At 43.1% G+C, this 12,265-nt stretch overlaps 1 long non-coding RNA gene across 1 annotated transcript in view; it reads right to left on the reverse strand.

The window, feature by feature from the left end:
- Positions 1–12,265, reverse strand: part of LOC102899873 — a 69,811-nt gene that overhangs the window by 46,486 nt on the left and 11,060 nt on the right. Inside the window, exon 2 of the long non-coding RNA XR_006599608.1 lies at positions 11,796–11,914. This is a non-coding gene — a long non-coding RNA (uncharacterized LOC102899873). The remainder of the gene's footprint in view (positions 1–11,795; positions 11,915–12,265) is intronic.

A 12,265-nucleotide genomic window follows, 5' to 3' on the forward strand; every position in this document is an offset into this window, starting at 1 on the left:
GTTAGTCAGGTCATTGATTAGGAAGCTTATGGGTATGCACTGGCCTTTTGTGTCTGTCCCAAGAATGCAGTGCTCGGTCAACTGTCACACAAGGCTCAAAAGCACCTATTTGTTAGGTCTCAGTGGGCTTTCAAACAAATGCATAACCTGCCACATGGCTCTCCTGCTTATAAAAAGCGTTGGGTAGGAGTGCCTGAGTGCCTCAGTGGGTTAAGCATCCGACTCTTGACTTCAGCTCAGGTCGTGATCTCATAGTTCATAGGTTTGAGCCCTGCATCCGGTGCTGTGCTGGTAGCATGGAGTCTGTTTGGGATTCTTTCTCTCTCTCCCTTTCTCTGTGCCCCTTCCCTTCTCGCACTCTCTCTCTTTCTCTCTCTCTATCAAAATAAGTAAATAAGCATTAAAAAAAGTGTTGGATATTCCATTTCTGTATCTAAGACAAGAAATTCAACAATCTTAATGATTTGATTTAGAAATTAAAAATGTTTTGGTATTCCTTTTTCAAACTTCTGGGTCTGTTTATATAATAGATGACAAAGCAAACTGATTTAAAATATATATATATCTGTTTTACTCTTTGCAACTAAAATTATATATACAAGTGAATTAAATGCCAAGCTTGGCAATGGTTATATCTATATTAATTATTTTTTTTTAATTTTTTAAGGTTTATTCATTTTTCAGAGACAGAGAGACACAGCATGAGTGGGGGAGGGGCAGAGAGGGAGACACAGAATCCGAAACAGCCTTCAGGCTCTGAGCTGTCAGTACAGAGCTCGTCGCAGGGCCCGAACTCATGAATGGTGAGATCATGACCTGAACTGAAGTCGGATGCCTAACTGACTGAGCCACCCAGGCGGCCCTATTAATTATTTTGAATTTTGGTATTCATCAAAACAGTAATTTTCCTTCATATATTAACTTTATAATTGAATGCTAAATAAATTCTAACTTAAAATATATACAAATTATCTTGTAAATATTTTTAAATTAGGGTTCATTTAAGATTTGTCTGAAGAACTTATACTAATAAAATGTTTGTAACCCACATCCTAGGACATAATTTGTCTGGGCAGAGAGACTTGGCCCTTAAAGTAGCTAGATTTTTTCTTCCTGACAGCCATTTACCTCAGGCTTACATTGTTCTGAACTGCCCTGTTTTTTTCCTGTCCAGTTGGAAGCACTTTCTCTACTTGCGGAAGCAATGGAAAAAAGTACGGTAAAACCTTGGGTTGCAGGTAATTTGTTCTGCAGTTGTTCCACAAGATGAGCAAACATTTCTGATTAATTTTAACTTGATAAACAAGAAATGTCTTGCAACAGGAGTAGTATGTATGCTGAACATCACATGATCACAATGGTTCTTCTCTCTCTGTCTCTCTTGCTGTGGGACTGTGGGTGATCGTCTCTCATGCTCAGATGCTCAGTCTCAGGCCATGGTGTTTGGCAGAAATCGGTGATTTTTCAGAATGTTGGAAGATGCCCACAACTGGCACTAGTGTATTTTTTTGTCACTTCAAAGCACCTATGGACAGTCCCCTGCTTTTCCATCCAAGAGTAAGCTGAGATGCTTTACTTCATTCTAGGTCAGGCAGCTTGCAGATATAGACCCTTTCCTCTGCTGCCTTATTGCCAGTTACATTAAATACACTATATGACAAGAGTTTAATACTGTGTGAGTGTATACAATGGCCCCCGTGCAGAAAAATTCCATTGAGCTGATAGATAGCAGTGATTCCATTAGTGATAGTGAAAGTTGTCCTACACAATAACCCTCCTCTCTCTTGTCTCCCTTACAGCAGCTACAAAGGTTTTCAAAGGTAAGTGCAGCTTAATTTGTTTTTCTTTATATTTTGTATTTTATTATTTTGTATTATATTACAGTATTATAATCATTTTTATATGAATATTTTTGTGGAATGAATCATCTGAGTTTCCATTATTTCTTATGGGGAAATTTGTTTTGATAAATGAGCACTTTGGATTACAAGCATGTTTCTGGAGTGAATTATGCTCACAAAGCAAAGTTTTACTGTAGTTACCACTCCACCACCTTCACCAGGAGAGCCTTACCTGTGCCCTTCCTTGTAAAACTGGTTTTAGAAAGCTCCTTTTTTGAGTGTGTGTGTGTGTGTGTGTGTGTGTGTGTGTGTGTGTTATTACTAGCATTTGGGGATTATCATTCTTGCTCCCTGTGGGTAAACATTACTTTTCTATTGTTTTTCGGGTGTGGAGTTTGGTGAGCTCTTTATAGATTTTGGATACTAGCCCTTTGTCCATATGTCATTTGCAAATATCTTTTCCCATTCTGTCGGCTGCCTTTTAGTTTTGTTGGTTGTTTCCTTTGCTGTGCAGAAGCTTTTTTATCTTCATAAGGTCCCAGTAATTCATTTTTGCTTTTAATTCCCTTGCCTTTGGGGATGTGTCGAGTAAGAGATTGCTACGGCTGAGGTCAGAGAGGTCTTTTCCTGCTTTCTCCTCTAGGGTTTTGATGGTTTCCTGTCTCACATTCAGGTCCTTTATCCATTTTGAGTTTATTTTTGTGAATGGTGTCAGAAAGTGGTCTAGTTTCAACCTTCTGCATGTTGCTGTCCAGTTCTCCCAGCACCATTTGTTAAAGAGACTGTCTTTTTTCCATTGGATGTTCTTTCCTGCTTTGTCAAAGATTAGTTGGCCATACGTTTGTGGGTCTAGTTCTGGGGCTTCTATTCTATTCCATTGGTCTATGTGTCTGTTTTTGTGCCATACTTTTCTATTGTTAAAGAAAAAAATTAGACTATTTTCAAAAGTCATTTCCTAAAATAAAGTAGGGTAGGAAGGCCTGGCCATGAGGGCAATGAGTCATCAGAAGGCAGCTTGGAGAGAACGTGGGGCTTTGGGCATGAGCTAGGGAAGCCTTGCTTAATCCTCACAGGACTCACATCAATGAGCCAAATAGGATGTCAGGCCCTTCCAACTTGAGAAAAGGGCCTAGTGAGCAGTTTAGATCTAGTGAATGTATAAGAAGGTCAGCTGGAGAATGTTGGAGGTACAGGTGGAAGGCAGACAGGTCCTAGGATACTGGCTGGGGCCACTCAGCTGCTGGAAAAGTAAGATCCAGAAAGCTACTCAGACTGTCTGAAGTTTGACTTAAGGCAGAACCAATCTTAACTCTTGGTTGGGTAACACACATCACAGGCATTTTGCACAGGGACAGGAGCTGGTCCAAGCAAAGAAGGCCAACTCTAGTTGGTGTGGGGACCTGAGGCCCTGAGAAGAATCCCTGGGCTCCCAACCTAGATTAGATTCAAACAACTTCAGAGCACAAGGGCCAAAAGGCAACCAAGAGGCCCTAACCAGAGTGAAATCTGAGAAGTTTCTGGAAGAGGCTGCACAGGCCACAGTCAGACAACTAGGGCAACCCAATCCCTCCCCTGTCTGAAATTGGAGATTATGACTCTAGTATCCAACCTTGAGGCAGTGGATGAGTAGGAGGATGATTTTCTAGATAAAACCTAAACCAACAAGTCCCACTAGAGCTTCTACAAAGGAATTAGGGATGCAGGAACACAAGATGCCTGGTCCTACTTGCATCAAAGTATGACATCACCAGCTACTATAAACTAAGTTTCGCTCTGGTTAACTGCCCTGTCATTTGCTACCTTTGTTATCTTCTATTTCTCAGTAATCAGCGGTGCATTGCAGTGATTAAGAGTGGTCAAGAAATCAGACTTCCTGGCTTTATATTACAGCTTTGCCACTTACTAATTGTGTGAACTTGGTTTTTAAGTGTCCTTGAGTTTCTACTTCTTTATCTGTAATGTTGGAATAATGATAGGACCAACTCAAGAGGTAAATGTGATTAAATGAAATCACACATGTAAAGCCTTTGGCACAAGATGAGGATTCAACAGAAGTTTGCCTGTGGTGATGGTGAGGGTAGACATAATAGCAGCAGTAGGAGTAATGGTAGTGACAAACCAATGAGCAGTCGTGGACTCATCTCATGGGTGGGAGGGTAGAAGAGTAGAGAGGTGGTGCCCTGTAAGCTTGGGTTGCAGAGGAATCTGACAGGAAGAACTTCCTACTGTGGTTAATCTAGGGTTCCTCATCATGCAAGCTGGCTCCCCTCAGCCTGCCAACAGCTCTGGAAGTCCTCCCTTCCTTCAGGTCTTTGCATTGGAACCATCTCAGTGGGTTCTTCAGTGGGAAACTGACTGATCTAATACCTGATGGTGGTTGTGTGTCTTTCCATCTGTCTTTCATGCTGGTCCTCAAACCAGCTCCTTCACCCAACTTCCCTCCTTGGATATGGGCATCAGCATTTTCCCAAGCACCTGAGTATGACTTTCAGTCAACCCTGACTGTCTTTTTCCCCTCCCTCTGAGCCCTCACAATCTTAATCCTCACATCCTGAGACTCTTACCCCACAGAAACTTTCATGCCTTCCCCTCCTTTCCTTTCCCATGGCTTCTCCTTCCCATCTAGATCCTTCTTACTGTCTACTTAGGCTATGACATCCCAACTAGAATTCCCTGCCTCAAGTTTCCTCCCTTGCACCTATAATTCAGCCTATGATTTGCCACCAGACAAATCTTCCTAAAACTGGGGCTTTAAAACTTTTTTGGCCATGACACTCAATAAGAAACATATTTTACTTCACAACCCAGTACACACATATAAAACTTACAAAGCAATGCTGTACTCTGACATTTTTAAATTTATGACCCAAGAAATTGACTTTGTGACCCACTAATGGGCCATATCCCACAGTTTGAAAATACTGCCCCAAATAGTTCTAATTATGTCATTGCCCCAGTGAGAGCTTTCCATATTCCCCATCAGTGACTGAACTTACTATACGTTTTAATCTGGCTTTAAAGGATTCTATAGGATGACCCCAATTTGTGTGTCTAAACACACTTAAACTCTCTGGGCCTTGACCGTCTAATTTATAGAATGGAAACAAAAATATTTTCCCAGCCTGAAGGCCAGGGGTAGACCAGATGATCCAGTTAGCTTCCTTTCTAGGAGCTATGATTCTGGAATTCTAAGTGCCCAATGTCCAGTAACCAGACATGTCCCCTCTCTGGTCTCCACTCTCCACTCCCATCTATGTCTTTGTTCATGTTCCTTCAGTCATCTTTTTCCATATTCCTCTAACTTCCTATGCTGAAATTCCATCAAAGTTCAGCAAGAGCAAAGGACACAAGAAGGAAAGAACATATTCAAGGAATGCAATTAGTCCACTGAGGGTAGAGCCACTAAGGCTGGTATGTTACACACTGGTGGGAAGAAAGATGAAACTTAAAAGGTGGGCTAGGCTACATCATGCCAAGCTGAGACCCTCAGGCTAAGGTTTCATTTGAATTCAGAGGCCATGGGAGTCACTGATGGTTTCAGAGCAGATGTAACCTAATCAAAGGTAAGGTTTAAGAAGACTGACTTGCTTGGAGCTGGAGATATCAGAGATTATTTCAATAGTAAAACTGACATAGCCCAGAGGTATCAGGCCAGGCTAGGTGGTATCAGGACAGGATAGACCAGGGATGGATCTGAGAAATCCAGGCAGGCAGCATCTAGGAGGTTCAGCTTGGGCTGCAGATAAGCATCCTGGAGAGCAGAAGGAGCACTGAGTGTGGAAGTGTAAGGAGCATACTTGAACAAAGGGCCAAAAAGGTGTCTGGCTTCTGCCAGCTCTGGTAGCACAGTGCGGAGACACAGCCAGGATCCGGGACTCAGGCGGCCAGTCCTTGAGAGGGCTGGGGAGAGCAAAACTGCTGGCATAAAAGAAAAGGAACCACCCTTTACTCAAGTCCTGTATGTGACAGTTTCTCCATCAAGCACCTTCACACACCGATCTCAGTGACTTCAAAGCCTGAAGTCTGAATGACACCAAAATGCCCATAAAGTCTCTGAAAACAAGAAGCAAATTCTTTCTCCTCCTGGGACCCAGTGCAGTGCTCACCCCGAGGAGGCCTAGATAAACATTTGTTGGATCGAATTAAAAAGGGATTGTCATTCCTATCACCCCCCCCACCCCAAGATATCACTGCCTATTTGTCTATCTTCACTGGGGATTCTTGGTGTCCTGGGCCTTACACTGTTTAACTAAAAGGCCTGAACACCAAAGCTCTGTGGCTGATTATTTTGATACTCTGAATTCATTAACCTCAATGTATTTCTAGATAAAAGGCTTGAGGTGCAGCCTCAGTGACTGATGATGTGTGAACAGCCAAGGGAGAAATTGAGCGTTACTGTCGTCTTTCATCTCAAAGGCCTTGGGGATAGTGAGAGCTCAGCTCTGTGGCAAAACATGAACTATAAATCCTCATGAGATTTGTTTTCCCTCACACAGAGGGAGAAACTAGCACTATTATTATGTCTCTTTTCATGTGCTCTCTTCCAGATATACCATTAACATTTTGGTCTCCCCACCACCCAAGGTGCTTAGTAGATGGGTGGAGCCACTCAAGGAAGGAAGCCACTCATGGGAGGAAGCTGAGTCTCAGGTTCCTGGGATCTGTGTGTACCACACTGTCACTCTGGCAACCCTGACACAGGAGGGAGAGGCTGCCTGTAGTCAACACACTCCTGAAGGTGAACAGGGGATGTGTGACTCCCAGGAAAAGGATGTAGAACTGTTTCTCTTGGTAAACTCTCCATAAGCCTGTATTATTCAGAATGTATGGCTCCTAGTTATTCAATCCACACTAAAAGCCCCTTTGTTAGCAGGAAAACAGAGGGAAGGCAGATCAATTCTACTTTTGAGGCTCCTGATATACTAAAAAGAAAACATGCACATGGCTAAACAAGTTTTAAATTTTTAGTATATTGGGGCCCCTGGCTGGCTCAGTTGGTAGAACATGCAACTCTTAATCTCAGGGTCATGAGTTCAAGCCCCACATTGGGTGTGCAGCCTACTTAAAAAGTAAATAAATGAAAATAAAATCATACTATTTTTTAATATGTTTATTTATTTTTGAGAGAGAGGGAGAGGGCACAAGCGGGGTAGGGACAGAGAGAGAGGGAGAAACAGAATCTGAAGCAGGCTTCAGGCTCTGAGCTGTCAGCGCAGAGCCTGACATGAAGGTCAAACCCACAAACCATGAAATCACGACCTAAGCCAAAGTCTGATGCTTCACCAACTAAGCCACCCAGGTGCCCCCAAATCATAGTATTTTTAATGTTTGTGCTTTTAAAATTAAAATTATATAATGAACATTGTCTTTATTTCCCTCCTGAAAGTATAACTTTGTGTCTGAATTCATAACCTCACCTGCAGATAGCACAAAAGGTCAAATTTAAGGCTCTTTATGAATATGGGCCCTCAATATGAATATAGGATTGCCCACAATCCCACCCAGAGTGCCTCTGTCTCCTCTACCATGCCCTAGTGCACAGAGGACTGAACTGCAGATCATTATGGCTTTGACTAGCGCCAGAATATCCACTGCTTCCATTCAACTGCCCAGGCTCCCTGTGACTTCAAATCAAGTCTGGAGCTTTGATCTACCTCGAGGGGCTACACCCAGATTCAAGACTCCATACTTGTCTGAGGCAAGTCTCCTGGGTGGTGAGAGCCTTTGCTGCCAACTCAGCCAATAAACCGTGCTTTTTGGCTTGAGTTCCATCTGTGATTTCCCCACATGCACTAAAATTGTGAGAACGCCCTATTTCTAAATGCTTGGACACGCTTACCTGTAGCAGCAGGACAAGAAGGGATTTCCCCAGAGACACTCTTGCTTGGGCACATAACAAACGACTCTAAACCCACTGAGCGAGGAATAGGAGGTGCCCTGATCTCCAAACACAGAAGCACATGATTTGATTTCCACTGTGATAATATGGGGGAACTGCCAGCACCATCTTTTAAAAAACATCCAAAGAGGGGCACCTGGGTGGCTCAGTGGGTTGAACGTCAGGCTTTGGCTCAGGTCATGATCTCACGGTTCACGATTTCATGGTTCATGAGTTAGAGCCCCATGACGGGCTTTGTGTCAACAGCTCAGAGCCTGGAGCCTGCTTTGGATTTGGTGTCTCCCTCTCTTTGCCCCTCCGCCACTTACTCTCTGTCTCTCTCTCTCTCTCTCAAAAAACAAAAAAACAGCCAGAGACCTAACCCAAAGCGTTAACACATCTGCTCTATAGGGTATTGGCTTTGGGGAACAATGGTCAAGGAACCCATTTCTTTGGACTCTGCTTCTTCTCCAGCTTTGGGAGGACTGAAGCTGGAGGCCTCTGTAAGGCCAACTGACCTCTGAGTCAAAACTTTGTTGGGTTTTCCTTACTCAAACTTGTCCTCTAAGAATTTCATACTCGTTTCAAGAGAATAAAGGAGTTAGCACTCAACCATACAATCCCCATAAGGAACAGGGGTTCTATCCCTTCTAGAAGTGGGAAGTCTGAGACCCTAGGGCCTGCTCTGTGTCCTTGAGGTGCCACTGATTCCTTCCCAGAATTCACTGACGTTTGAAAATATAAAGAGGTGGTGAGGAACAGGCAGTGACACAGTTAGAGAGAGCTGTCTAAAATAACTCGGGAGCCTGGAAATGATTGATGTATTAAAGTGTCTACCCTTCAGAAAAAGCAGATAAGCAGATGAGAAAGAGCAGAAGCAATAACATAGAATTTACAGTATCATTAAAGGAATAAAAATATGTTTTCATATCAATCTCATCTTAATTATAAAGAGGAACAAATTGATGATGTCACTGCCACTATTGTGTTTTTTGGCAAACAGCTATATAATTGTGTTTCCTCACAGGCTATGGCAAAGGGAAAACATTAAAAAAAAATTTTTTTTTAATCCCAAGGGGAAAAAAAGACACAAGCAGAAGGAACATTTTTTTCCCCAGACTTGACCATACTTATATTTTAAAAAGTAGTGCTTCTCTAAGCGTACTTCTTCTAGAAAGCTTCTGCTGACCAGATAAATGCTAGAAAACTGAGCTGGTTACTCTGTATGTATCTTGGGTGCTATTTCTTACTGTTTGTTTTTGTTTTTGTTTTTGTTTCTTGAAAGAGAGAGACAGAGTGTGAGCAGACGAGGGGCAGAGAGAGAGGGAGTCACAGATTCCGAAGCAGGCTCCAGGCTCAGAGCTGTCAGCACAGAGCCCAACATGGGGCTGAACTCACAAGCCATGAGATCATGACCTGAGCTAAAGTTGGACCCTCAACCAACTGAGCCACTGAGGTGCCCCTTGTTAGTTCTGGAAATGAGAAAATTATAAAGAAAGTACCACCTCCATCACTAATTACTGATGTCACAAATCCTCACATGACTTTGTGTATTTCTTAAAGGAAATAATGACCGTTGCCTTCCCTCTCTTTCTTTGCGTTTAAAAGTAAAAATTCTAGGGACACCTGGGTGGCTCAGTCAGTTAAGCATCTGCCTTTGGCTCAGGTCATGATTTCACGGTTTGTGAGTTCAAGCTCCGTATCAGGTTCTCTGCTGCAGCATGGAGCCCACTTTGGACCACTTCAAAAAAATAAATAAACTTTGAAAAAAAAAAAAAGAGTGATAATTCTGGTATAGCTTTTATATGAATTCTGCCGAATTCATTTATCACCAGCTAAAAATGATTTTCTCCAACCCCTACTACCAAGAACATTAGTCCAGTGACTCCTTCCTTCAGGTCTAAAAAGAAGCAATGTCATGCAGCCATTTATTCACTCTATGGAATGCATATTTATTCAGTGGCTGGTGTTTTACTGGGCCCTGAGGATAAAATAGTGACCAAAAAAGAGCCTTGGACTCGTGGTAAGAATCACACCAATAAATGTAAAATGACACTCTGTGATAAATGTCTGTTGTTTCCAAGAACTCCTCCTTGTTCTTAGTTCTTAATTAATCTCTTCTTGCTTCTGTGTGTACCTGCTGCCTCCCCTCTTCAACTTCTATCTCTTCCTATTCACTTGATCCTTCCTGCTCATGCTCTGGTTTACACCCTTAACCCCACCTTCAGAGCTCTTGACAGAGTAGTTTTATATTCCTCACCTTCTTTTCAGCCACTGAACGACATAAGTTGGTTCCTACCAAACCCATACTACTGAAAATGCTCTCTCAAGATGGGCACCAAGGATCTCCCCATTACCAAATCCTCACTGCAACTTTCAACATTGCTCTTGACCTCTCCTCAGTGTCTAACACCCCTGACTACCTCCATCTGTTAATGTTCTTTCCCTATCAGACAGTGCTCTCTTCTTTCTCCTTACAATGCTGAGGGATTGGGGTTCCCAGGGTTCTATCCTTAGCCCTCCTCCCTTCTATTCATTCTGGGAGATGGGATTCACTTTCCACACCTCAATGACACTTTTCCTTCCTTCCTTCCTTCCTTCCTTCCTTCCTTCCTTCCTTCCTTCCTTTCATTTTTTCTTCCTCTCTTTCTCTCTTTCTTGTGTGAGAGAGAATCTTAGGGAGGCACCACACCCCGCAAGGAGTATTTGAGTATCTCAGATTTGAGATTGAGTATCTACAAAACAAAGCTCATGGTTTTCCCTCCTAACCCGTTTCTCCTTTGTTCTCTGTCTGAACAAATCACATCACTTTCCATTCAGGCACCCAAGTCAGAAGCCTGAAAGTTATCTGTGACTATCCTCTTTTCCTCATTCAGGCATTCCATGTGCCATTGAGTCCTATTAGAGTTCACACCTGAAATGTCCCTTCCAACAAAGGATGGCAAATAGGTTTCATGCAATATACTGGCTCTGATCAATTAGTAGTTGCTACTACTATGTTGAGAGCACTGTGTTGGGAAGGATTCTGAGGCAGCCTCTGATCTCACCAGCATCTGACCTCAGTTCCTGGCTTTGCTGTGGGTGGTGGTGGTATACATGCCAGGTATTCACCATCCAGCTCTAAAACTTCTTTGGTAAACAAATGGAGATAACCTCTTCCTTCTCCCATTGCCACTGCTCTGGATGCTCTCTCGGAGTTTTACAATAGTCTCTTATGTCTCTTTGTCCCTTTTGGCCCCTCTTTCCCCTGATTCATCATTCATCCAGCCTGTGCTTTATCCCTCTAAAACAAAGATATATCTAATCATGTCTGTTTAAAAAGGGTCCCCCTGGGGCACCTGGCTGGTTCATTTGGTTAAGCATCCAACTCTTGGTTTCAGTCAGGTCATGATCTCATGGTTCGTGAGTTTGAGCCCCGCATCCGACTCTGTGCTGGCAGTGCGAGGCCTGCTTGGGATTCTTTCTCTCTCTCTCTCTCTCTCTCTGCCCCTCCCCCCCTCACTCTTTCTCTCTCAAAATAAATAAATAAACTTAAAAAAATAATAAAGCATAGGCATTAATGGCCATTCAGAATCTGACTAGAGCGCACCCACCTCCCCCTACACTTCCCTGAGCTCTCTCGGGCAGCACAGAATAGCACCACGGTTCACAGCATGGACTCAAACCCCACATCAGCCACTTCCTAGTTGTATGACTCTCAGCAAGTTATTTGACTTTGTGAGCCTCAGTTTCCTTATTAGCAAAATGGAGGAAAATAGGGTTGTTGTGAGGATGAGAGGAGTTAAGTGATAGAAAGCGCCTGGCAGAGCTCTGGTGCACAATAAACCAACGTAAGTGTTCTCTCCCATTGCCCGCATGGGCACACTTGGCCCTCACTGGATCTGGTCAGGCTGTTTCCATTGGCCCTCCCCCATCTTTCTGCACTTCCTGGAAGAATACCTTGTCCCTTGCTCCATCCTCCTATAGCACGCACCCTGTTCCGCTGCTCCAGCAGTCATTACACTGTACCGTAGTTATGTATGTGGGTGTCTGACCCAACAGTCGGGACTTCCCTGAGGGCAGGAAACATGTCTTACCTGTGTGTCCTCTACAGGAGACAGGTTATGCCTAACTGATGACGTGATGAACAAGTTGGCAGCGGAGGCAGGATGAGCAGTGGGTAGTGATAATGGTTATAGTTGAAACTGTTGTTTATCTGGAAGGGAGGTAATAAATAACAGTTAATCTCCTGGAATGCTATACCAGTAGTGGGTAGACTTTTCTTGCTTTTATATGAAGACATCAAGAGGAATCAATCCCTCAGCTCTTTTTCTTTGCCCCCAGGAAGGGCTTTTACTAACTTCAAGGTTATAATGCCCACTCTCATCTCTATAAATATGAACTGTACTTTTCATGGCCTAATTCCTACCCCACCTTCAGTTCAATGCTAGATGTAGAACAAACAGAAGCTTCTTATTTAATTGTAAGACCCTTGACATCTACTCCTGATTGGATCATGGGCAGGTAGCTCTGAGTGTCCCATGATCAGAATTATTACAGCTAATGA

The sequence above is a fragment of the Felis catus genome, chromosome B3 (assembly GCF_018350175.1).
Source record: "Felis catus isolate Fca126 chromosome B3, F.catus_Fca126_mat1.0, whole genome shotgun sequence".
NCBI lineage: Eukaryota > Metazoa > Chordata > Mammalia > Carnivora > Felidae > Felis > Felis catus.